Source organism: Silene latifolia, chromosome 2 (assembly GCF_048544455.1).
Source record: "Silene latifolia isolate original U9 population chromosome 2, ASM4854445v1, whole genome shotgun sequence".
NCBI lineage: Eukaryota > Viridiplantae > Streptophyta > Magnoliopsida > Caryophyllales > Caryophyllaceae > Silene > Silene latifolia.
In genome coordinates, this window is record NC_133527.1 from 8,964,976 (window position 1) to 8,992,908 (window position 27,933).

The window sequence follows — 27,933 nt, forward strand, 5'->3', positions numbered from 1 at the left end:
CCTTACATTATTTTTTTTTGTTTTCTACTACCTTTGTTTTCTTTATTCTTGGTCAATAACTACCTACACTAAGAATCTAGACAAATTTGGTTAGTTTTCCGGCTTAAATCTATCACCCTTGACTCTTTTATGTTTTAATCTTGCTTAGGCAAGATTTTGAGAAATCGTAATGTACCTTCGATTAACTTTTGTAGATGTTCGTAGTTATTATTGAAATGTTAAAACATAAATTTTGCTTATGTGAAGTTAAATTGAGGGTTGGATGCGGTTGGCCATTGTTGTTTGATGTTAACAAAGTCATGTGCGATAGGTTAATGTCGCTTAATCGACCAAATCTTGGCATATTTTCAGCAGTGGTAGTTTTGACCAAAAAATGAGAAAACAAAGGTAGTCTAAAGCAAGAAAAATAACATAAGGTAGTATTTTTACAAATACCCCTAAATATAAGGTAGTTTTTAACAATAAACCCTTAATATAACAATCTCGAAACTTCAGGATAAATTTGTGTACGATAATTGAACTGTGTTAGAAGAGCAAGAAATAAATTGATTAATAAGTACTTGGTCAATTTAACAATGGTAATGTACAAGTTTGTGACCACTAATTATTTTTACCTTGCCATTCCAAAATTTGTCCAGATGAGATCTTCTGCTCCGGCGAGTTCTGTATGTGCAATTTGCGTTGTCTCCTCGAGCATAGTAACTTCAAGATATGCACCCTGTTAAAAAAACATAGCTTCGTTAACTGAGGAAAAATATGCACCCTCGTTCAAGATCCTTGATCCATCACTGAGTTAGGGCTATCTACTGTCGCAAACCATTTATCCCAAGGAACATCACAACATTTATTTTGCCGAGAATAACAGCATCATTTCCTGTTTGCAACCCGGCTGAAGCCATGATATCGTTTCACCCTAAAGTATTCAACTAGAAACAAGAATAAAGTTGTTGCTACAGATTCTGCCTCAAATGCTCCCATACTGAGTTAAATCAAAATAGGGTCATATGTGCACGATCTGAATGATCGGTAAAAGAAACTGCATAGAGAATTGGATACACAAACCGCCATCTTACCCAAACAAGCGTTATTTATAGTTTTACTCATTTTTCAGATGCGCTTGATAAAGTTCATACAAATCGACCAACATAATAAAACAAATATAAACTCGTAAACAGGTAGGTTTTCATTTTGTCAAGCATGCATTGAATTCCTGTTATTCTTCGGCTTATAGTAAACATTAAGTACCGAAAAGCATGCAGCTAAGCTGAAAGAGAAACAGAAGAATGACTTGTTAAAAATTATACCTTCTTAACCCTCACGGTTTTAATCTTGTTGTCTGCAGCAGGGTTGTACATTCACCAGAACTTGGCCGTCAGCAAACTCAACCTCAACCTCGGAACATTGTATCTGTAATAATATGACATTACCAATCAATACCCATGGCTAAGGGAAAAATACTGAAGAGCAAAGAAGCAACAAGTTATCTAGTAAGCAGATTGCACTGACACAACACTATTCTTAACCTTCCAGCAAAAGTTGCCAAATTGAATCCATCAGAACTGCAGTTAAACATACAATCTCAACGAGCAGGTATCCAGTAAAACGGTCTACCAGTAACTTATTATAAACCCACATTACGATTACAGATAAAAGGGTAGGTATAGCCGTATAGCTGTGATATAACTACATAAGTAGGTTATAAACAATGAAGTCGAGTTAACGGTGAAACGGCCACCAACAACAGAAAACAGATTACTAACTAAGATGGTCGTTGATCGTATTAAAGATGACTACTCATGATACATAAAAGTGACTTTTTGCATAAGATGTTTTACATAAGTTAGTGTAAGAAGACTTTAAATCGAAAGGTAGTCAACAATAACAGAACAAGTGATCGTTCTAAATTTGACAAGAAAAAAGCGCAAAATAGTTAAGATCAGTTGCATAAAAACAACTTATCTAATCAAATTCACATATTCCATATTGGTTTATCGGTGTAAGTTATACAGGAAAACGAGATATGTTTCTGTTTGGTAACTAAATCACATGGTATATGATGCAGAAAAAGGTATTAAAGCTTCATGGAATTTATTGAATATTCGTTACAGCTACAACTTCGATCCACGATTCACACAACCATTGAAAAATGAAAACTGGCTGGAGAGGATACTACTTACAGATTGATTTTTTCCACAAATGGAAAACAACAAAAAAGAAACGTAATGCACTAAAAAGCTAAAATTCTGCTTAACTAGGCATGAATACCAATCGTACAGAAATACATAGAACAGAAGAGTTTAACTAGGCATGAATACCAATCGTACAGAAATACATAGAACAGAAGAGTTTGGCTTACCCCATAAGTAAATATGGCCAAGCTGCAGTTGCAAGACTTTTGGTTTGCTGCTACTCTCAAGATCTACTCATATGGCCAGGACAAAGCACTTGAAGCATAATCCATGGTAGGTAATCATATTTCAACCTAAACAGAAGCGAATGATGATGTTCCTGGAAAAATATTAAACTTCACGGAAAGAAGATAGATACTCATTTAGACACTTTAGAAGACAATTTTATGTTATATAAAAACTCGACTCACCAAAGCCTGTCTCTTGAGTCTTGACGTACTTTAGAAGTAACATCGCTCCCTATCGAAGGAGAACATGAAAGAAGCTCAAATGGCAAGTATACAAGAACGATAGTTTGTGTACTTAGTACATTTAAACGTTTCAGGATGTTTTCCACGTAATACTCCAGTAAAATATCACCCTATTGCCTTACAAGCTCTTGTGTATGGCAGGATAATCGGGTCAGGAGTCAGGCCTATAAAACCTTACCCTAACATGTGTTGGAATCTGGAAACACTTTCCCAGTGATCCATAGTGAAAATTGGGTCGATAGTTGAATCAACCAATAGTATTCCGCAATATAAGAAATTAGATTGAGCCATTTTCATGCAATAATATCTGAAACAGAGGTAGCCAAGTAGAATGTTGAAAGGCTTAGGGTTTAGCATACAATGGGAAAGGGGCAGCATCAATGCATCATCAATTTGCAAGGAAGTTGCCACCATAAACAAGTAGGTTTTTGACGACGTTGCCTGTAGGCTTATGAATAAGTAGCTTTTTGACATTGCGTGTGATACACGATTTACCAATTATGCACTCGTATCTCACAACCGATATATTCACCATAAACAGCATGAATAAGTAGGTTTTCGACATTGCGTGTAGTACAAGATAAATTGCAATCATCATTATTATAAATAATAAACTCGAAACTGAAGTATACGTTTGCGACAACAATAATGATCATGAAAGATGAACTATGTCGAATAGCAACAAATTAATTTATTGACATCTAGATTTTTTGATATTAACGAAAATTTGACAATTATGTATAAGTTTATGTAAAGTATATATTGCCTAAGTTTGTGTAGAGTAGATCATGACCAGTAATAATGGCGTAAGTTTATGTAGAATAGATCATGAAAGTCAATAGTTACCTTGCAATTCCATAACTTGTCCAAATGAGAACTTTAAAATATGTAATTCCATAACTTGTCCAGCCGATTAACATAATACGTAAACGAATAACAACTCGTAAACTGGTAGATTTTATTTTGTCAAGCCTGCATTGAACTCCTGTAGTTCATTGGGCTAATGTATCATTAAGTACCAAAAAGCACGAAGTTAGGCTAGAATCGAAACAGAGCAATAACTTGTTTAACAAAATTACCTTCTACAGATCTAATCTTGCTGTCTGCAGCAGGGTTGTACAGTCACAGGAACTTGGTCGCCAGCAAACTCAACCTCAAGTCTCAACCTCGGATCACTATATCTGGAAACAAGAAGTTGCCAATCAATACCAGTGGGCTATGGGAAAAATACTGAAGAGTAAAAAAGCAACAAGTTTTATAGTAAGCAGATTGCACTGGCACAACACTATTCTTAACCTTCCAGCAAAAGTTGCAAAATTGAATCTACCAGCTGCAGTTAAACATATAGCTTCAACGAGCAGGAATCCAACAAAACGGTCTTACAATAACATATAATATACCCACATCACGAATAAAGACAATAGGGTATGTATCGCTAATGATAATAAAATAGACTACTAACTAAGTTGGTCACTGATCGTATTAAGAATAATTAATCGTGATACAAAAAGGGTGACTTTTGGTAAGATGTTTTACATAAGTTACTAGTTAGTGTAGGAAGATTTTACACGAAAGGTAGTTAACATTAATGGAACATGTGATCAATGGACTAAATTTGACAAGAAAGGGCAAAACAGTTAGATCCTTGCATAAAAACAAATTACCCCATCAAATTCACATATTTTCATACTCCATATTGGTTTATTGGCGTAAGTTAAACAAGAGTACAAGATTTGTTTGCGTAACGAAATAACTTGCATATTAAAGCTTCATGGCATTTACTGAATATCGGTTACAGCTACAACTTTGAACCAACATTCGCACAACCATTGAAAACTGGCTGGAGAGGATATTATTACTTACAGATCAATTTTTTCTTTGCAAATGGAAAACAATTGAAAAAAAAAAAAGAAAGAAACGCAATAAACTAAAAAAGCAAAAGATCTGCTTACTGAATATTCAATCGTACGTAAATAAGGCCAACTGAAGTTGCAAGTTTTTTTTTTTCAAGATCTACTCATATGGCCAGGGCAGGCACATGAAGCATATTCCATGTTAGGTAATCCATATTTCAATCTAAACTAAAGCTAACGATGATGTTCCTGGAAAAATATGAAATCTTACAGAAAGAAGATAGATACTCACTTTAGAAGAATGCTGTCAAAAAAAAAAAAAAACTTTAGAAGACAATCTGATGTTATATAAAAACTCGCCCCAGTGAAGACTGGCTCAAGTCTTGACATACTTTAGAAGTAGCATCGTTCCCTGCTGAAGGAGATCACAGAAAAGGCTCAAATTGGTCAGTACACAAGAAAGATATATAGTATCTGTACTGAAAAAAATCTACAGGTTTCAGTATTGTTTTCCAAGCAATAATCCAGTAGCGACATCATACTATTGCCTTAAAAGTGTTGTGTATGGAGGGACAATGGGGTAAGGAGTCGGGTGTATAGAGCGTTACAACAACATGCATGTGATTGAAACACCGTGGGATATTTCCGAATGATCCGTTGCATCTACCAATAGTACTCCGCAATAAAGCCATTCCATGCAATAATATATGAGACAAGTGTTGGGTATTTTAAAAAGCTTAGGGCTTAGCACAAAATAGCTAAAGCGCACGCATTATCAATTTGCAAGGAAGTTGCCATCCCTTTCACATTCTATGAGGATTATGCATATCGTGCGCATAATCAGCAAATTTCATACTGGTGCTTCTATCAGAGATCTACCGAATATGATTTTGCAAGATGACCTGCATCCATGTTCAAATTAATTTTTACGGAGTATGTTTTAGGAAGAACAGCATAATGTATATAGATACGGAAACAAAGTGTCGACAATAATGACGAAGAGAACTTAGAGGTACCAAATGTTACGCTCAGCTAAGATCAACACATTATTCTTGATTTTAATGATTAAGCTAAAAAAAACTTGTCCTTGATAGATTTACCTAATATCAATAACGAAAACCCTTAAAGCTCCTTGTTTTATACTCCGTGATACTTTATCAAACATCCGTTCACATGGGCATTAATGCATGATGCCGGTGAAAGCAAAAAGACAGCTCTTTGGCTCTTAATCACACAACAATCATGTTAACATTTTATAGTACAACAATTACGGAGTATTATTTAATAACCGCAGGTCAAAGTAAAAATTACTAGTACTCTCACAGTCTCGCAAATAATGTGATTCCCCTGTTTTCAGGGGTTATTAAGCGCTTATCTTCACAGATCATGAGTACTCAACCCGTAAGGGTATAATAAAAACGTAGAAAGATGCTGACAGACTTAAATTGATAAACGAACCATCAAAGAAGAAGAGACTTGGACTTTCAATTGGGACGTTATAATCTATAACCCTCTGTGGGTCTTGAGGAAATTGTTTATCCTCTACGGGATCTTGAGGCGTAAAGTGCATGACTGATGGCTCCTAAACAAATTATGAATAATATCGCTGGTGAACTAACTTTTATTCATGCCTAATATTGTCGTTGTGAGCTCAAAAAACTTTGGAAATCATTAGAAATGAGGGCGCACTCAGAAAACGAGTTTTAAGACATACAGAGAGTAAACTGCTCCTCAGAAAGGCTTAATCACATTTAATTTAAATCTAATATATACATCGACAACATTACCCATTGCCTAAAAGGCTCCCACGTCTCCCATATATGGCCCTGTGATTCCTTACGTCCCATAATCAGCCACATGCTACAGGTACAATATACTCCGAAAACAAATAATAATGAATTTGGCTCCAGTAGAAATTGAAAAGTGGAAAACCTAAAATGAGTAGATAAACCCATCTATACTTCTATCAGTTGAGGTAATGAGGAGCTGGTAGGAAGTTTCTAGTTAAATTTACAAATCTAGGCCTACTTCGGTCATAACAAAAGAAATTTGGAAATTGGGCCAATTGTTTGAAATTTAGCGGCTACAACTCGACTACAGAAAAAAGAGAATTCCACCAAGTAACATTTATGTGACCTATACAGAATGAACGATGAGCATGCAGATTTTTTCATATGGAGGTTTAATTCTAAAACCCTTTTAACAATGAAGACTCAAGGTCACACACTCACACAGGAGCAATCAACTAAAACCTCAAGGAACTAAAATGAACTTTTCCCTAAAGGTAACGCTCATTCTAAATTATAAACTGCAGAGCTCTAAAAAGAATGTCCAGTTTCCAATTACCTCTAAACCATAACTACAAAGTGTCAATCCGAAATATGCACCTTCAAACAGAACACGAAGTCTTGAGAATTCGAACTAGTCTGATAGACATATCTGTCATTAATAAATATGTCGTGGGATGTAATTGGTAGCTGATGCAAATCTCTGCACCAGCTAGAAACAAATTTTTCTGTAGTAGTGAACTTCCATTTTAAAGTTCTTCTTTCTATATGAGATTCTGAAGGTCATAAATAATACGGAGTATTTAATTTCTTGCTTCAGTTGATTAGTTCGTTACTTTATTTCAAAAGTAGAGAAGAGGGAGATCATACTGCTTTAGTACAAAACTGTAGTACAGAGAAATCTGACTTGGCCGTAACGGCTGTGAGGAAATATAACTATGAAAGGAAAGCAACTAGCTAGTAAGACTCAGAAAGGAGCTTTGATAAGACATTGATCAAGGAAGAAGATAAGGTTTTTTTGACAGCTTAACTCAGAAGTAAAATTTAATGAGTGGGTAATGGGTATGGACACTCTTGAAAGCTAAGCACAATCTCATGTCGAAAGCATATTAATATTAAAAGATGATTTCTACAATTTATGGCTCAGATGTCGAAACCGGAATGATATATTAAATGGATCCTCACACAAAATCCAATAGGTAACAGCGATGTATCAAGTCTATGAATACTTACTACTGTAACAAAGATCCCAACTTAATAAACTAGACGATCTTTGACCAACCAGCATATGAAAACTTCTTATACCCCGACGGCCCGACCCCTTCTCAAGAAATATTTCACAACCACAAACATACTAAAGTTGCTGGATTGGACATCGGAATAATTCTCTTCACCTTCTTCCCGCTTATTAGGAAGCCACATGACAGCTAACTTAGAGGTTGGACAACTTTTTCACAAACAACAAAACAGAAGCAACTATTGGTTGCAAGAAAACACAAAGTATGGCCTTTAAGACCAATCTCTAGTGACCACAAAGACATCATTTAGTACCTAAGAGGTCACAGGCGTAGTCATTAAGACGGTGTTGGACGATTGGCCTTGTGCTACTATTTACACCAAAAAAAAAAAAGATATCATCATGCTATTATGATTTTCTCAAACAAAAAATACAAGTATCATCCTTGAAAAACAATAGCTCGCGACTATCTCTTCCCCCATGATGTTCCATTTTCTTCGCGTCCTTCCTATAGCACTAAACCCGCAAATTGGTCGGTCAGACAACACAAAGTTACTACATTTACACATGGTGCTTAATGAATGAAATGCCTCAAAACGGAAAATGGGACAGAATGAGATAAATGGAAGAAGTACTCCATATATAACAACTCGGTTTTCCTCAAATTATACACTTAAGTAATCTTGGTTACGAATTCCTTAAATGAACTAGTTGATAATCCGTATTAATTCTTTCTTCAATATATACCTCATCCAACATATGATCATATACTGGAATTACCAACATCCTTAACCTTAACACGGAATCTTAATTACTTATTAATGTACATGTTCCCTCAATTCCCCAAAACAATCTTACTAATGGACAAATCATGCCCCAAAAAAGAATATTGACAACTACTTTGCCAAAAATCCCATTTTACCAACCAAGTATGAAAGCAGTAGCGAAACCCATGATTTATAATTAGGGGCCTAGGGGGAAAACTAATAATACAATTCACAATAAGGTAAACTAGAAACAGATATACGAAAAATTTAACTAAAAATTCCGAATCTTTTATTGCATGAAGGGACCGCTCCTACTAGCCCCCTAATTCCGCCACTGTTTGGAAGCCAATTTTAATGATCACTTAAAAGAGACAACTAATACACTATCCACACTAAGAATAAGTAATTATTTCATTCATCTCAATTATTTGTTTAACTTTGATTAAAATATCCTTCGCAAAGAAAAAAAAACGGTGAACAAATGATCGGGATGTAGGGAGTACAATTACCTAATAATAACACAATTCATCTTATAAAAACTTACTAATATGTGATGGGGTTAAATCTGTAAAACATGGCAAACACCAGACAACAAGAAACATAATAAATCAACAGCGCAAAAAAAAAAAAAAAAACATAGTCCCTCCGTCTCATTCATTTGTTTACCTTTTTTTTTTTTTTGCAAGGAGTATTTTAATCAAACATAAACGAATGATTGAGACGGAGAAAGTAAATAATAGAAGGATTAATTAGGGTTGCTTACAGAGTATAGAAATTGGGGAGGCTGAGGCGTCTTCGAACTGCTTTCTTTATCATCTACACTGCCACCCGAAGGTATTACCGTTACTCTATTCATGATTCATGAAAGAAATTGGAGAGATTTGTCCAGGGGTCGTCCTGTCTATTAAACCCGATCTGTTCAACTTCAACCCGTAAAAAAGTGTTCGAATAGTTTGTGGGCCGAGAAATTCACAAAAGTGGTTCAACATAAATCTACATTTATTTTGTTTTGTGTTGATAAGAAATTAAGAAGTAGCCTTGCCGACAATTAGGTGTTTAGGAGTGTTCAAAATAGGTTGGATAAATAAAATCGGGACCGGTTGTCATCCGGTCTGGTCTTCGAGTCCGGTTTTTGGATAATGATTTTTCGGACATCCGGTCTATGGTTAGTGGCGGTACAGTTTTGAAAAAAACTTTTTAGTTAAGAAAGTGGTTTGAACTTGTAAACCAGACCAGAGCAAACTGATTGGTTGTTATCCGATCCAATTTCTGGGTCTTGGTTTTCCGAGGATTTGGTGTAGTTTCGGACGAAGAACAGCCTTATCGATAACTGAAGCAATCTCTTCAGAGCAATTTAGTGATATAGAGGTGGCCAAATCCTTTGGGTTCAAAATTTGAGTCATAAACTATCCCCGTTATTGTCTGATTTAGTGGATCTTGGTCATGTCGTGGACCCTCCTTAATCTCATATAGCATCCAAACATTTTGTCAATACCTTCTATCACTCATAATGATATAACCAAACATAGACATGACTTTTTTTAGTTAAGGATGATAAATGATAAATTATGGTAAGATTTTATATGTTCAGATTCACAAATGTTATAATGGATCCAGTAGTTAGGATTAAAATCACAATGGATCCAAATTTAGTCCTTGTGGATTTAAATCTTTCAAATCCACATTAACAAGATCCGTAGGATCAGGATCTATATTCTTTCGTGAATTCTCTTATTTATTAATAAAATCCCTCTATTGATTATTAAAAAAACAATTGTCGAAATTTGTACAACTTGAAATACTATTCCTAACCATGGTTCAAATTTTTAGAGCTGAAGTTCCATAAAGAGAGTTATGAAACTACAATAACGGATGCAAAATACGTAGTTTTTCTTTTCTCAAGGATAAAAAAGAAAAAAAAAACTATAACTTTTGTTAGGGCACAATTATTAGGCCTAAGCTATTAGGCTCAAAACCAGTTTTGAGGCCGATGTGACGCCCTCAAAGGCCCAAATGGTTCAAAGCAAGACTCTCATGCTGCCAAGAAAACTGAAATCTATTCCAAGGCGAGGATAATGAACTTCAACCATGGCTCATTGATGGAATTGCCAGTCCATGCCAGGTCAGCTATACAGTTGGAGCCACGTGCCACTTGAGTCCCTTTGGTCCGTACGAAATTGCCCCCCATAAATAGGAACACAATTCAGCTCCAAAGATATTCAATCTCTAACTCTTTAAGCACTTTTTCCCACTACAATTAGTTGCCTAATTAAGGGAATCTCCTCACAGACCCTATCGACCCCAAAGTGAGAACAAAGACTGACTTAGGTATCGGAGGGGCTTTTCTCAAAACCTTCTGAGGCTAGGTTTGTTCCCTGTTTCATCAGGAACTCAGCTAAGAGGAATAGAACAAGTCCAACGACCTCAAGTTTGAGGACTCAAGGAGCATCAGCATCGAATCGGACTTAGCCAACAACAAAACATTCATTAGTCTCGTGTAATTTGTATTAACCATCAAGTACATTTTTACCCGAAACAGCTTTGATTATAAAAATAAAAAGAACTATGATATATTTTGACTACTCCTCTACTTTAGTTTTCATGTTTAAATAAAATAAGAAAAAAACTTGAGGTCTTGAGGATAACATCTAATTCATCTCAACGATATGAGCCAAATTCAAATAAATTCGATCCTACATGTATGGATTTGAATCTAAGATTTATTACATATATATAGTCATGTCTAGGGATGTCAACGGGCCGGATCTGGACCGGATCCAGCTAGTTCCAGATCCAGATCCGCATTTTCCACATTGGATCCAGATCCGATCCATATCCGACGGGCCCAATTTTCTCAGATCCAGATCCATATCCGACGGGTCCGGGTCGGACCTGGATCTTATGCGGATCTAAGACAATATCAAAATAAACAACAAACACAATAGTGTTATAAGTTAAGTAACACGAACTACTCATGCGATATTAAGTGTGCCAATAACAAACTAGGTTATTGGCATATTGTACGCACACAATAGCATTTCAACTTCATCTTTTAGAAATACGAAGTGGCATAGAGTCTACAAAATTCAATGTCAGTGGCCAAATTAAGTGGCATAACTAGTAACAACCACTAAGTTATGTCATGCACTACCAACTTTTATTTTTTTTATACTATAAATTTATGACTTGTGAAGTCATTAAATGAGTAATTTGATAATTTGTTTTTTTTTTTTATTGAAAACGGGTATGCGGATCGGATCTGGATCTGAGTGATGAGATCCAGATCCGCTTAATAAGTAATGGATCCATATCCGATCCATATCCAACGGGTCCCAAAAATTAGGATCCATATCCGATCCATGCGGATCGGGTCCTACGAATCTGGAGCGGATCCTGGATCCATTGCCATTCCTAGTCATGTCTCACACAACTTTCAAAACTCATCATAATCTGTAGAAACATTTTATAAAATTCACTTACTCTAAATTGATCTAGGTAAAATAATGTTTATTATAAGAATTAGGTGATGAATTTGGACAATATGTGATGAATTTGGTTTAATGAGCCAACATTTTGTCCTCTTTTTTTCCTCCTAAAGTCATTCTCATTACTAATTGAAGCAAAAATTCGAGGTATTCAACAATCAAAGATGTCAAATTCACTAGACTACATACTCAATTTCCTAGAAGATATTTCCAAGTTGATGTGGGTTCATGTCCAATTATGAGCCTTAAGAGTGTGTGGAATTGGGTACTTTGATGTGTCACAATTGGTTCTAAAAACGGTTTTGTGGATCTACAATAATCGTACTCCATAGGTTTATTAATATGCATGCCAAAACCGACAATTTGTCTTTAATAATGTGTAGGTGATGACACATTATATGTCATAATGTATATATACTTCTATGTCTCTTTTTAAATGCTTTGATGATTGATAAGGACCTATCTTAAACTGTTGGGACTACGCGTTTATGTTGAGATCCCATGCAATGTGTGTCTCGTATATAGATGCATCGAGTTGCAAATTGTAAAAAAAAAAAAAAAAGGAACGATACCCAGTTCGTTTTAGGCCCTGTTCTTTTCAGTTAAAGGAGTTGAACTGGAATGAAGTAAACTAAATAGAGCTGAGCTGAACTAAACTAAACTGTACAAAATGAATTTGAGCTGAGCTGAATAGAGTTAAAGTAAGAGTTAGTTTGTGAAAAAATGAGGTGAATTGAACTGAACTGAATTAAAATAAGCTAAAATTAAGTTAGAAAGAAAAGGGTTTTAGTCAGTTGTTTACTTATTTTGTTTCATGATATCCTATTTCTCTTTATCTATTTACCGACATCGTGATGTGATTACGTACTTTTTATGTGTATATATTAACCATTTTGTGAGGTAACTATTACCATTAACTTATGTTCTAATCCATTTATGATTTGAAATCAATGTTAAAATGTGAGTTATGCCCCTTATCCTAGTTTTCTATTTAAAGTGAAGGTAACTTTAATCTAAATCAATGAAAATAATATGGAGTACTCCATATGTCTTTTATGTATTTGTATTATTACATGGGTATGGAGGGATTTAGTGGCGAATGCAGAATTTGTTGTTAGAGGTCAAACAGATAATGTCATAAAGTAAAGTTGAAAAATCCCAAAAATTAACTAAAAACTTCGAATTTTTCATTTTCCAATGAAAGCGAGCACCCTGCTAGCCCCCTCGCTCCACCATTGAAGAGCTTCGACATGACCATCCAATAATGCAAAGTACCTTGTATACTATGCATGATATATTGATGTATCATTGTTATTATGAGATTTGATTTAGCCTAATAGTTTGGACAATGCATGTATTCATAACTCAGGGTCCCTAATTTATAGTTTTAAGTCGTTAACTATGTGAAATGACGTGATGATAGAGATTTAAACCAAATTGTCCTACCAGTCTTAATCTTAATATTATTGTTGTCGACAAACATAAGTTTAAGGCTTTTGTCTCTGTATTTGTGTTAATAATAATAAGCTTTTTATCTCCATTTATTGTAAATAATAAGGCCATTTTTTTTCTTTTTTAACAAATTACTTCCTCCAACTTTTTCACTTATCCATATTTATACATGAAATCTATAGTTTAAGCGTTGGCTGGCCAGCTTATCTTTTACTCCAAGCTCCGTCAATGAATATAAGCCTAATTGCAGATATATATATATTTTTTTTGTGTTGACAAGCTCCGCCACTGAATATAGGCCTAATTGAAGATATATATTTTTTTTGATGTTGACTAGGAGAATCCCCTATCGACAGTTGGGACAATCTCATTCGAGATACTATGTCAAGGAACCATCTCAACCAAAAGCTTAAGCTGATGGTTGAAGTTCCTTGATTCGTTTTATATTCTAACATACTAAAGTCAATTTAATGGGTTGACCCTCCTAAGTTTGACTTTTTCATTCGCAAGAGTCAGGAATAAAATCTCTGACCACTTCTTTAAGAGATGAGAGCCCTTACCACTCACATCAGCCAACTTTAGTTAATTGAAGATATATTGAATATACATTTATGTATATCTATTTTGACATCGTGGTGTTTTTATTAGTGATATTATTAACACAAACTTAGAAAAATACCGACATTTTCCATATGTAATTTTTGTTTAATAAATGCATATCTAACTATTTAAGTAGGTTTGATATTTGATCTGTTTTTTTTTTTCTTTTTTTCTTTTCTTTTTTTTTTTTTTTTATTGTTTACAATATATGACTCTTTAAGACATCGAATTGATATGGTCATATGGGTAAAAGCTCATTTTGACCCGTTTCAAACTAGAACTGTAGAACATCATATCCTCAAGTAGAGGTAGGTGCCACAGGCTAGCTAAAGGTAAAGGAGCTAGCTATTTGAGAACGATGCCAGTTTAGTTTTCATATTGTCACAAGATTGAGAAGCTAGAAAAGGGAAGTAAGACAGAATAATTGTACATTTTGTTGTACGTACATGCATGAACACGATATGAGAATTACTATATAGCACATGTGACATTCACTTTTAAGGAGATTCACCGCATTGATACATGCATGAGTCAATATATATACAAGTCGGTCATTAAATGACAAATTCTTTGTTGAGACGGATGGATCGGTCTTAAGCTTAATTAAATCTGGTTAATAATATGATGAATAAGACTAAAGTAAATATATAGGAAAAAAATAAAAGATGTGTCTTAAATGCTCAAATAAGTGATATTTGATTTGTTTTAATATTTAAACGGAATTACAAATCACCTCCATAAGTTTGATACTATGTGCAATTAAGCTTTTAACTTATAAACGTAGCAAATCGGCCCCATAAATTTCTCCTAATATGTAAATTACTAATTAACCATAATATCTTATTTTCAAGAATAAAATTTACTAAATTAAATATTTTACTATTATTGAAAGTTAAAATTATTAATCAAATTTTAATCCTAAAATTTCTAATTATTAGAAAGCATGTTCAAATATTTTTATATTTTTTTGGTGAAAAAATATTCATAAGATGAGAATTTTTAGTGAAATTACAATGAAAAGTTATATGACCAAATTTTTGCTTATATTAATTTTTGTTCGTATATTGTATTTAATTTTTAATGGATATATTGAAAATGGTTTTTATAATAGAAAATAATAGGTTTTAGTTAAAAAATGGTAAACAACCTGATTTGTGCTTAATTGCACATTTTTGGAAACTTATAAGGCTAATTTAATTTGCAACAAATGAAATTTAGAGGATTAATTTGCACATAATGCATAAGTTATTCGGATAATTTGATACATCCCTCCATTAAAAATACATAAACCTTTTTTTTAAGTCACAGAGGGTGATTTTTGTTATGACAGGAAAGGACCCAGTCTCAGACAATTTAAATTTAAGTATATTTACTACTTTAGTAAATAAATTAGCATTTAGCCTCTTTTAACTCGATTATTAAGTGAATGTATTTTTCTAAGAAAATAAATTTAACGTTCAAATGTTGCTCCATGTTGTTATGTGTGTGTTTGGCCTAGTTTGTAAAAATGTTTTTGGACTCAAAAACACTTTTTGGCCAAACACATTGTTTTCTAAAAGTTAAACAAAAATTCTCAAAAGCTAAAAATTCATATTTTTGCCCATAGAAATAGAAGCAGTTATTTATTGTTCCTGCTTTTGAAAAACACTTTTGAAAAATTAAGCTTGAAAAACAAAAACTCATTTTTGAGAATCAAGGCCAAACATGCTCTATATCTTTTTAAGATCCGCTACATATTTTAGATAAATTAATCATCAGGACTCTATTTACTCTCGATAATATCTTATCCAGGCTCGAGATAGAATATGATACTCTTTACCCAACCACAAGCCAATAAGCCAATAATTTTTTTTTTTTGTTAATGGACTTATCACACACTAGTTCCAATTGAAATATTCTTTGTGCTACTATATGAAAAAAAAAATCTTAAAATTGAACAGAATGATGCATTCAGGCCATTGTTGACTTGTAGTCCATGTGAATGGTGTAAGATTCTCATATAATTTCTCTATAGAAATTTACCAAAATAACAAAATAAATCATCTAAAATGGACCTACATATATCTAACTATTTGGTCTACTAATTTGGCGACATTTATTGATAAGTAAATGCATATGCCGCTCCTCCAAAAAGAAAAATAAATTGACAATGAAAGCAAAAGAGTTTAGAGGTTTGTTATTGGTGATAAACTGATAATCATAAAAGAGGGTAATGATATATATGAGCCGAAGTAAGGTTTAAATTTTACCTAGAGTCGAAAGGTCAATTTTATCTATATTTCCTCAAAATTATCTTTTTTAAAGAAAGGTAATTGTAAATGTTTTTTTCCCGAAAATTCACTCATGGCCTGGTCAGCATGTAATTTGCTTCGTGACGAAAAAAACTGAGACCTATAGACTACCATGGTGAGGTGGTAACCCGGTAAGAATCAAGTGTGGTGAATTCAACCCAAATTAATAATCCAAAACTATTAAATCAGGATCGGCTAACATAAATCGACGTATCATACGATCACTACCGATCCATATGAAAATTGATAGACTTGATAGGGACATTGCAACCTCCTGGCGCAAATTGGCCTCAAGTCTAGAGAGCACAATTTATTTATAATAGGTCTTGGTATAGACGGGTGGGGCGAACAGACGGGTAAAGACCTCTAATAAAATGGGTAGAGGAGACAAGGTGGGGCACTCTCATGTGCTTCCCACTTTATGACAAATGAGTATTTTGTGAGGGAAAATGGTATCTGTCTATACGTATAGATGAATAATGTCCGTCTATAATGAGAATTTGTGATTTATTTATAGAGTGTCAACCTCGTTAACAACTTTATAGGGGTTTTATGGGCCAACGTTTCTTAAATTCTAATGTGGCTTTGGTGTTCAAATAGAAAGTGGTCCTTTTGATAGTTACTTATGTGTTGTGTTCTCTCCCCCTCATCTAATGTCATTATTGTTGTTCTATTTATTGTCATATGCTATATATACTTTACCTGTATTATACACCGCGGTATTAAATTTCGGTATGACATTAAATCACGATTAAAATCTTAATAGTATCGAAGATTATTGACTTGAATAATACATCGTATTAGTTAGGCCTTAAGGGATCTTGATAGATTTTCTTAGATAATTCGTATCTTGTATTTTCCGTTGCAAATTTATACTTTGAAACGTGGAAGTTAGCTAAGTTTTACATCAAATGTGGTGACAGCTCACTCTATGAAATGTAAAATATGAAAATTTCAGTTAAAATTTGCAATTGTTTTTTCGATTTACATATTACGAATTCAGTCTAAGTTCTAACCTAACTAATTTTCAAATCTTGGTTTAAGCTTAAGGCCCTGTTGTTTGACTTAATGTAACACCCCCTTATACCAAGGTACCTTACTAAGGACTATCCTAGCATGAAAGGTTGTTACCATCTCGGTTGCCTGAGGTTAGTATATATCAAAAGCAACAGTCCAAAACACATTTATTAAAGAACGATAAAGTAAAGTTTACATGATCTCAAAATCCGACATAAAGAACTATCCAAAACCAACAACTATAAAACGACAACTAGAACTCTTGACAGTGATAGCTAAGTTTGCGTGGTGACTCCCCATGACAGCCCCAAAGCTCATCAACTGCATCACCTGTCACAATCTGCTCACCATCCCCGAATGAATCACCGCAGATTTTACAAAACAGAACGGGGTCAGTTACTGAATAATTAAAGTAAGACAAGCATATTAAGGAACCAGCGGATCTGTTGGAGCAGGTGTCCTCCAGTTAGTGCGGATAACGTTATTGCACATACACTTGTACGGACAAGTGGGAGCTTGTTGGGGCTGGTGTCCTCCACAGTTAGTGTAATGACATATAAATCTCTAAAAGGATCAAAGGGTATGCTTTTGTATTATTATCAGTTGGTCCACGTTTATTAATAACGGTTGGCTAATAACATAATGGCTGGCCGTGCTGACGACCCAATGCCAAGTGTCACATTGGACCGTGAGTCCTGGCTTCGGATCTTCATGGATCAGATGAATCAGTGTAGACCACGATCATTTAAACTGCTAATAACATAATGGCTGGCCGTGCTGACGACCCAATGCCAAGTGTCACATTGGACCGTGAGTCCTGGCTTCGGATCTTCATGGATCGGATGAATCGCCTACTCGATCAAGAATGATGGATCAAACTTCGCGGATCGGGAGGCGGCATTACGGAATGCCGCCATTGTTTGAAGGAAGCTCAAATATCTGATTGAGCCCATCCCGCCAAACCCAGGCCCCACGCCTGGAATTAACGAGATCGACAAGTATAACGATTTCGCCATGGAAGCGGGTGCGATAAAGAACGTACTCATTTTTGCAATGGAACCCAATTTGCAGAAACGCTTCATAGCCCAAGGTGCAAACAAGATTTTCACCACGCTCACTAAGGAATTCTCGAAAGCACCGAGAATCGTGACCTATGAGCACACATGTCGCTTCTTTGAGGCGAAACTCCAGAAGGGCCAATCGGTTAGCCCACACATTCTCAGCATGATTAAGAATGTCGAGAAACTGGAGGCGCTTGATTGTAAAATCAGCGAGAACATTGTGATTGACCGCATGCTTCATTCACTCCACGATGGTTTTGCGCTCTTTAGAGCCAATTACTATATGAATGATTTGAAGAAAAGTCCTCATGAACTACACTCCCTTCTCGTACATGCACCGAGAAGGACATGAAGTTTAGTGGGAGCCTCAAAACAGATGTTCTTGTTGTGTCAAACAAGGGCAAGGGTAAGGGCAAAGTTCAAATGACCTAGCGAGGTAAACCGAAGTTTAAGAAGTCGGGATCAGGTAAGAGTGGGCCTGGTGAGTCGAGCACCTCATCAGGCGCGACAAAGAGCAAGACCGGTAACATGGAATGCCACCATTGCCACAAGACTGGGCATTGGAGGCGTACATGTCCTGTATACCATGAGGACATAAAAGCAGGTCGCGTTACTCCTATTGGTATGTCTTCTTCTTCTTCTTCTTCTTCTTTTATTCATATGATTAAGATTAACCACGCAAGTTACGGAACTTGGGTACTAGATACTGGTTGTGGTTCTCATCTGTGTAATCATGTGCAGGGGCTCCGAAACATCGAACCCCTCGTAAAGGGTGAGGTGGACCTGCGTGTCGGGAATGGAGCACGAGTGGCTGCCGTCTCGAGGGGAACATACGTGATCCAGACTTCCTAGCGGATTTGAGTTATTTTTATATAATCGCTATTATGTACCCTCTTTCTAAAAACATTATTTCGGTTTACGCACTTGACAAACTTGGTTTTTCATTTGTAATAGAGAATAATACTTGCATTTTCTCATTACACGATATGATTTATGGCAAGGCAGTCTCCATGAATGGAATTTATGTTTTAGATCAGACCACCGAAATATTGCACGTAATGAATAAGAAGTTAAAGGTTGGTGACAAAGATCAAACGTATCTATGGCACTGCCGTATGGGATACATTAATGAGAAACGCGTTAAACAGCTCATACAGAATGGAGCTATCTCGGCCTTTGATTTTCAATCATTTGACACGTGTGAATTATGTCTCATTGGCAAGATGACTCGAATTTCCTTCAAAGGTGTTGGAATGCGCGCTGCTGACCTATTAGGACTCATACATACGGATGTGTGTGGACCTATGTCAATCACCGCACGAGAAGGCTATAGGTATTTCATCACTTTCACGGATGATTTAAGTAGATATGGCTATGTCTACTTGATGAAGCATAAAAGTGAGTCTTTTGAGAAATTCAAAGAATACCAGAATCGGGTACAGAACCAACTGGGTAGAAAGATTAAAACACTACGATCAGACCGTGGTGGCGAGTATCTTTCACACGAGTTTGATCAACACCTTAAGGACTGTGGGATTGTCTTACAGTTAACTCCACCTGGAACGCCCCAATTGAATGGTGTGTCCGAACGGAGAAATCGAACACTACTTGATATGGTTCGATCCATGATGAGTCACACCGTGTTTCCTGATTCATTATGGGGTTATGCTCTTCTGTCAACTGCTCTAATACTTAACCGAAGTCCGTCTAAAGCTATTGACAAGACTCCATATGAACTATGGAAGGGAACAGTCCCTAACTTGTCCTTTATACGGGTTTGGGGCTGCGAGGCTTATGTCAAGTGGAGACACGAGGATAAGCTCGGCCCGCGATCGGTCAAAACATACTTTATAGGTTATCCTAAAGGAACATTTGGTCATTACTTCTATTCGCCAACCGAACAACGTGTATTTGTTGCGGCTAGTGCGACATTCTTAGAGAAGGAATTTCTCGAGAACGCGAAGAGTAATAGAACCTTCGAGCTGTCGGAGATTCCAGAACCAAATACCGAGCAACCATTGGAGGAACCAGTTCCTTCAATCCCGGCTGCGGTTAATATTCCTGAGAAACCTAGGAGGTCGGGAAGAGTCTCTATTCCTCCGGACAGATACATTGGTATGGTCGAGGAACATGACATAGATGACATTCTACTCTTAACGAGTAGTGAACCCGCAACCTATAAAGGTGCCATGACTAGTTCCGACTCAAAGCTATGGCTTGAGGCCATGCAATCCGAGATGGACTCCATGTATGAGAACAACGTGTGGGATCTTGTTGACTTGCCTGCTAAGGTTCGTCCCCTTCAATGCAAATGGCTTTACAAGATAAAGCATTCTGTGGAAGGTCAACAAGATATCTATAAAGCACGACTAGTTGCTAAAGGTTTCACCCAAGTGCCAGGTTTGCACTACGATGAAATTTTTGCACCCGTAATCATGCTGCGTTCCATTCGGATTATCTTAGCGATTGCCGCTTTTCATGACTATGAAATTTGGCAGATGGATGTGAAAACCGCCTTCTTAAACGGTTATTTGGAGGAAGAGTTGTACATGGTACAACCCGAAGGTTTCATCGATCCTGAACATCCTAAGAAAGTGTGCAAGCTTAAGCGTTCTATTTATGGACTTAAGCAAGCTTCTCGGAGTTGGAATCATCGTTTCGACCAAGTGATAAAAGAAAATGGATTTACTCGATCGGTCGAGGAACCATGTCTATATATCAAGTCGAGTGGGAGCAAGATTGTTTTCCTAATATTGTATGTTGATGACATACTCCTGATTGGGAATGACATACCTCTCTTAACTTCGGTAAAAGTATGGTTGAAGAACCATTTCCAGATGAAAGATCTGGGTGAGGCACAAAGAATTTTGGGCATCCGTATCTATCGAGATAGATCACGTCGGATGTTATCTCTCGATCGAGTCTTACATAGACAAGATCCTAGAGAGATTCAGCATGACTAACTCCAAAAAGGGGTTTCTTCTTATGGCTCCAGGGGTGCATTTGAGCAAGTCTCAGGCACCAGAGACACCGGAAGAGAAAGAGCGCATGACCCGGATTCCTTATGCTTCGGCTATAGGATCAATCATGTATGCCATGATATGCACACGTCCGGACGTGGCATATGCATTGAGTATGACAAGTCGATTCCAACAAAGATCCAGGTGAATCACATTGGATGGTCACAAGAACATTCTTAAGTACCTACGGAGGACTAAAGCTTAGGCATTGACTTATGGAGGCGAACAAAAGCTATGCGCAATCGGTTACGCAGATGCTAGCTTCCAAACGGATCGAGATGACTCGAAATCTCGGTCCGGATTCGTTTTTACTCTTAATGGCGCTGCATCAACGGAAGAGTTCCAAACAAAGTGTTACGAGAAGATTCTACGACCGAGTCCGAGTACTATGCCGCGTCCGAAGGCCGCAAAGGAAGCGATATGGATGCGTCAATTCTTACAAGGACTATCTGTAGTGCCTAGTTCGAATGACCCGATCACCATCTATTGCGACAATAGAGGTGCCATCTTCCAAGCTAAGGAGCCTAAGTCTAGCAACAAGTCTAGACATGTACAACGGAAAGCTCATCTAATCCGAGATTACGTGGAGCAAAAGGAGATAGTGATAGAAAAGATTGCTACAGATGATAATATTGCAGATCCTCTCACTAAACCATTACGACAAGATAAGCATGAAGGGCATGTTAATTCCATGGGAATTAAACGTGTTCCTGAGTTGTAGTACTCTTTTATGGATTGGATTTATTTTCTTGTGTACTCTATACGACATCATCGTTTTGATATTTATATATTTTGTTTTTCATGTGGATTTGTACGACAATTTTGAACACCACAAAGTGAACTGAACAAACATTATATTTTTTGGTCCTTAATTGCCCACGTGAGCTGATAACTCTGGCAATTATTTTGTGACGTTGATTGATGGTGGGTTCAACGAGCCATAAGTCAAACGGTTGACTGACCAATCATAGAGGCGAGTTATACGGATATCTCGTAGGACACAATTGTGACAACGACGTGGAGTCCTAAATGTTTTATAACACTCGGTGCCAGGTCGTGGATAGAACCTCCATGGTGATCCTAAGAGTCGATTCTTTTGACTATCGACTGTCTCTTGCGATTAAGGCAGATTTTGGGTGACTTTGGTTTCTTTCTCACGGTCATCCGTAACAGGGGGCAAAGTAGTTTTTTTTCTGGGTCATTTCATGCAGTGCTTAGATCGGCAGGAGTCGAGTTGAAGGAAATATTCAGCCTTTATCAGGTACTCGATATTTCTCAGGGCCACTCGAGGAGCTGTAACTGAAATGCATGGCCATGCTCGAATACGAATTCGTTTTATCAGTTAAGTTACTCTCTAGTCGGGGAAACCACTCTTGATACAGATCGATTGTAAAATACGACCTTTGCGGATACGGATCTGCAAATTTTTTTACATTGAGTGGGAGAAATTTTAAATGGATATGAGAATCGGTTATCGCACATACACTTGTACGGACAAGTGGGAGTTTGTCTTGGAGCAGGTGTCCTCCAGTTAGTGCGGATAACGTTATTGCACATACACTTGTACGGACAAGTGGGAGCTTGTTGGAGCTGGTGTCCTCCACAGTTAGTTCAATGACATATAAATCTCTAAAAGGATCAAAGGGTATGCTTTTGTATTATTATCAGTTGGTCCACGTTTATTAATAATGGTTGGCTTGCTAGATAAGTTTGACGTTATTGTCATACAGATGGCGGTGATCAACTGGTCCCTAAAAGTCACACGTATAGGATGTTGGGAAATGTGTCCTCAACAATAGTGCGATCACATGATTTAAATATCATAATTAAATCTCAAATTAAGAATACGTGAGGGATGATTCTTTATACAGTCGACTGACCGTCATTAATCGGTAATGATTGGCTAACTAGAGTTTGACATTACTGTCGTGTGACGGTGGTGGTCAGTTGATCCCTTTAGGTCACACCTATAGGATGAGGCCCAAATAGATATTTAATTAATTGTATGCGATACAGATTAATTAATTCCTTAATTATGGGAGTGCAATTTTGCGTCTTATTTTAATGTGATTAAATAAAGATTAAATTTAGTAATTAAGTGTTATATTACTAAATTAGTTGAGGTATTAATATAAGTTTTGAGGTAGAGGTAATTAGTTATTTAAAGTTACAAGAAGTTGTAATTTTAACTAACTAGCAATTATGGGACCCATTATATGATGATATAATGGTAGTATACTACTCAAAAAGTGGAGTGTATATTATATTATTAATTGTAATATTTAAGTGTTAAATGATTACATTAATAATTAAATATGTAAGATAGTTAAACATATGACTTATATGCATTTGTGGGACAAATGACAAAAGGCAAAAATGGACCAAAATAAGACCAAATTTTCGGCCATAATAAGAGCACAAGAGATGCTCTTTTGTCTTTTGTTAGTGTTGGTTATTGTGTGATAGTGACATATCACACAAGGCTTTTCATACTACTTCTTACACCATTGCTCCCTACACTCTATATAGACTAAACAAGAGAATAAAACAAAAGCAAAAGATTCCCCACAAGCATAGGAGGCCACGGTTTTGGCCTTATAAAGATGAGCATTTGTTGCTCATTTTTGTTGTTGGTTGTTGGCTTGTTTTACTCTCTAATTTTCCTCACATGCAAAGCAATAAAAACTCTCTAAAAATACTAATATACTCATCATCTATTACTAGAGGTAGTAATACAAAAATATTAGTATTATTAAGGTAATATTTCTACTATATATCTAGTTAATATTAGTAGAGATTTTTGGGATTAATCTTGGGTGCAATTTATTGGAGTGGCTTCTAAACTTGGAGTCTTAGGAGGATCATCCATCATTATAAGCTCAAGAACAAGTGAAGGAAGGTGACCTTACTTGTGCCCAAATTTTCGAACCAACTAACAATGTAAGGAACATTGTTTTTCTTATAAATCTTTCATTTTGTTATGCATGCACTAGATCTAAAGAACAAATAATTAACAAGTTAATTAGTTCACTATTAGAGGAGTCTAATAATAGGTATATGAACCTAACAAGTGGTATCAGAGCATAGGATGTTGCATGCATAATCGGTTATTGTTTTTCCGAGTTAAAAGGTTAACATATAAAACTTAAAAATTTGTGATTTATAAGTATAAGTCACGAAATCACTTTGCATGTTATATATTCTGGTCCTAAAATGTTTTTAGGTCATTTTTATGATTCATGGAAATTTATTGCTCATTTTAAGGATTTTTGGTCATTTTATTACATTTTTATGACTAAAATGGGAATTAAAATGCTAAAAATAGTTAAATTTCGTTTCTGACCTTGAAAAATTTATATGACCTCACATGCATATTTTACAAGTTGTGTGTAAAAGGACGAGTTAATTTGATTAATTTTGCATGTTTTATGATTTTTATGAGATAAAAATGGATTAAATGAGGTAAAATGGTTAAAATTAGTTAAATTTCGAATTAAGCCATGATCTTTTAATATAATGTCACATGCAAGATTTACAGAGAGTATGTAAATTTCTAGATTTAAATATCTTCTTTAGCATGATTTATGGAGTTTTTGAGTAAAAATGGCATAAATAGTGACTATTTTAGCAAAAATTAGCTAAAACATATTGCATGGCTTGAGAAAATTATTTTAAGTTGCATAAATATCCCAATAATCAGATCTAAATTTGTAAAAATTATTGGTTTAATTTTCGGATACTTTATGTATTTTATGAGATAAAACCGATAAAATGCAACTATATTTTCTCAAAATTAATTCGAAAATTTTAACCATGTTTTTTGACATTATGAGTGTCATGGATTTATTCCAGAATGTTCAAAAATTTAAAATTCAAATTTTGAAACTTTTATGATTTAATTTGGATTTATTTCATATAAATAATGATTTTAAGGTCAAAAATGAGCATAAAATTAAATCAAGTTGAATTATTGTCAAAAATTTAGTGATGACTGATTTTTGAGTCCTAAAATGTGTTAGGATAATTAACTTGAGCTTAGATGTGATTTAAGTGTTAATTAGTGATTTTAAAAGGTTATTATCACGCATTTCCATGAAACCGGGCTATATGTACGACGTAAGTTAAATAGGGCGATTTGGCACATCATTTGGCATGATAGGTACATATTATAATGCTGCATATTTCAATTGTTGAATGTCTTTTATTTATATAATTTTGAATTATGTAATTTTATCTTAGTATGGCCTTAGTTTTTTTTATCAATATTACCCGTAATGAAAGGGAATATTGATTCGGTTGTAATTTAATGTGATCTCGTATCACTTTTATTTTTTATTTCATTAGTTTTTCCATTTTACAAATGTATAATAGGAATAGCTTTGTATTTTTATTATTATTTGTAATTATGGAGCATCTTCAAAGACGGTGCAATTCGGAAAGGTGATCCGACAAAGACGGTGTCTTGGGAGGCGTGCCATTTGAAGATTCAAGGGACCAAAGGAGTTGGTTTCCGAATATGTAATAGATTATTTGATTTTCTATTTTTAGGAAGGCCATACTAGGAATTTTATTTATTGCTTTGCATTTCTTTTAATATGTTGCATGCATTGCCAAATCGCCATAACAACTCATGCATTTCATATCGAGTCATCGACCGTGTCAATTATGATTATCGTAGTTCACCGCTTTAGTTCACTTAAAACGTGATAGATAATAAATTGACAAGACCTCTCACATATTAAAAATTGAGAAAAAGCCTTACCAAATAGTAGAAACCCATGAAGTACCAATTTCGCAAGGGAGTTAATCCGGCTTCACCGTAATACAAACCTTGTTACGTTGGCGAAGTGGGGTAGTAAAAAGTTATTACATCGAAATTTGGATTGAGCTCAACGGAAGTATTGTTGACCGTAGTCGCATGTGTTCCGGGCTAAAGATGAGAATTAGAGTAATTTTTATCGACCGAGAGTTCTAAAAGTAGAATCGATTAAAAGGTTAATCCACCGAGTTATATTAATAAGGGATGAATCGGCTCACCGTGCCCGAGTTGATATGAATTTGGATCTCGGAATCATTTATGTAGTTGGGTGGAGGTCACTATATAAATGCAATGCTTGTAGTTAAATTTACGAGTATTATTAAAACGATAGATGATAATTAATTCCTTCATTTCCTATTTTGTAGTCAAATTTGTTTTATCAATTGCAATGACAACTCCAATATCATCTAATAATCATACACCGATCACCATTAATTCTTGGCTCCAATCATTCTATGAAAAATGCTTCTCGTATATCAACGACCCGATTAGAGTACTACGCTTTAGCATTGGTGAAGATGGGAATCTTTGTCTTTTTACTACTTCTACACCTCATACTCATGCCTACCTCTCAGGTAAGAGGTTCATATGAGGGGAATCTCATAGATTCCAAGATATCCTTGTTTGATGAAACAAGAAGTAATATCAAATTAAGTGGGAGTTCTAGCAAGAGTGTCCTTGCAAATGAAAGTAGTATTGGTGTTAGTAAAGGAAGAGCAAAGATATGTGAGAAACCCAAATCCGATTGTGAATTGGAAGTTGATAGTGAGACTACCACAAAACCAAGATGGGTATCCAATCCTACCATGAATATCATTATTTTAATGTCATGGGCCATTGGAGGAGAAATTGCCCCAAGTATTTGGAAGATATCAAGTTGGACTTATTACTCCAAGTGGGACTTGGAAATGAGGAAAAGCTAAACAAGAATGATATGAATCTCCGACAATGAAATGGAGCTCGGGTAGCCGCCACTTCAAGAGAAATTTATATACTTGTTTTTGCTAATAGCTTTGAGTTATGATTTACATAATTGTTATTATGTTCCCACTTAGTCTAAAACATTATTTCCTTGTGAGACATGAAAGGATCTATATTCAGTCATCAAAGACAATTGTTGTATTTTATTAAAAATTGACATGGATGTGAGCCATGTCACTTATCTTGATGATACACAAGTTTTAGACAGTTCCAACTCATGTAAAGATATCTACATAATACGCACCAAAAGACTCATAACAAGTAATCCAAATGATTTGTACATTTGTTTTTTCAATTAGGGTACATAAATGAGAAACGCATTAAACGCTAGTGTCGACTAGAATTATTGAACCATTTGATTTTCAATCATATGGAATATGCGAATCTTGTCTCCTTTGCAAAATAATTTGTACTTCCTTTAGTGGTAAAGGGACACAAGCAAGTGATTGTTGAGACTAATACATGCCGATGTATGTGTTCTAATAAACATCACCGCAAGGGGAATTTATGACTACTTCGTCACTTTTACCAATGATTCAAGTAGATAAGGGTATATTTACTTAATCTAATAAAAGGTGAAGCATTTGAGAGATTTGAGAAATTTCCAAAATAACGTAGAGAACCAATTGAATAAAGTTCTAAGCATTACGACCCAATCGTAGTAGCAAAGATCTAAGTAATAAATTTGATTTATTAAAGATGGTTTATGACCTAGCGTCACTACCCATAAGATCAAAATAAAATGAGTCGGTTTGAGTTGATGAACTCAATTTTGGGAATTTGCAATCCAAAACGGACAAGTAATTCTAATCGGATGGTCAACCATGAGATACCTAGAATAGAGAGTCTATTAAACCAAATAACATGGATCAGACTGTCATATTATATGTATCAAGCTGCCATG

General features: G+C 35.4%; 1 long non-coding RNA gene across 16 annotated transcripts; it reads right to left on the reverse strand.

Moving 5' to 3' along the window:
* Positions 1-409: 409 nt before the first annotated feature.
* On the reverse strand, positions 410-9,399 carry LOC141642208 (uncharacterized). 16 transcript variants are annotated; one of them, XR_012543209.1, is made up of 10 exons: positions 9,067-9,399; positions 8,813-8,868; positions 5,121-5,414; positions 4,805-4,927; positions 3,739-3,840; positions 3,506-3,644; positions 2,600-2,648; positions 2,357-2,482; positions 1,305-1,407; positions 410-718 (listed from the first exon to the last, which is right to left on the reverse strand). It is a non-coding gene; the product is annotated as an uncharacterized LOC141642208 (long non-coding RNA). The 16 variants fall into 16 exon arrangements; XR_012543212.1 differs by having other exon boundaries at positions 8,848-8,868; positions 9,067-9,398; XR_012543207.1 differs by lacking the exon at positions 8,813-8,868 and having other exon boundaries at positions 9,067-9,395.
* Positions 9,400-27,933: the final 18,534 nt, after the last annotated feature.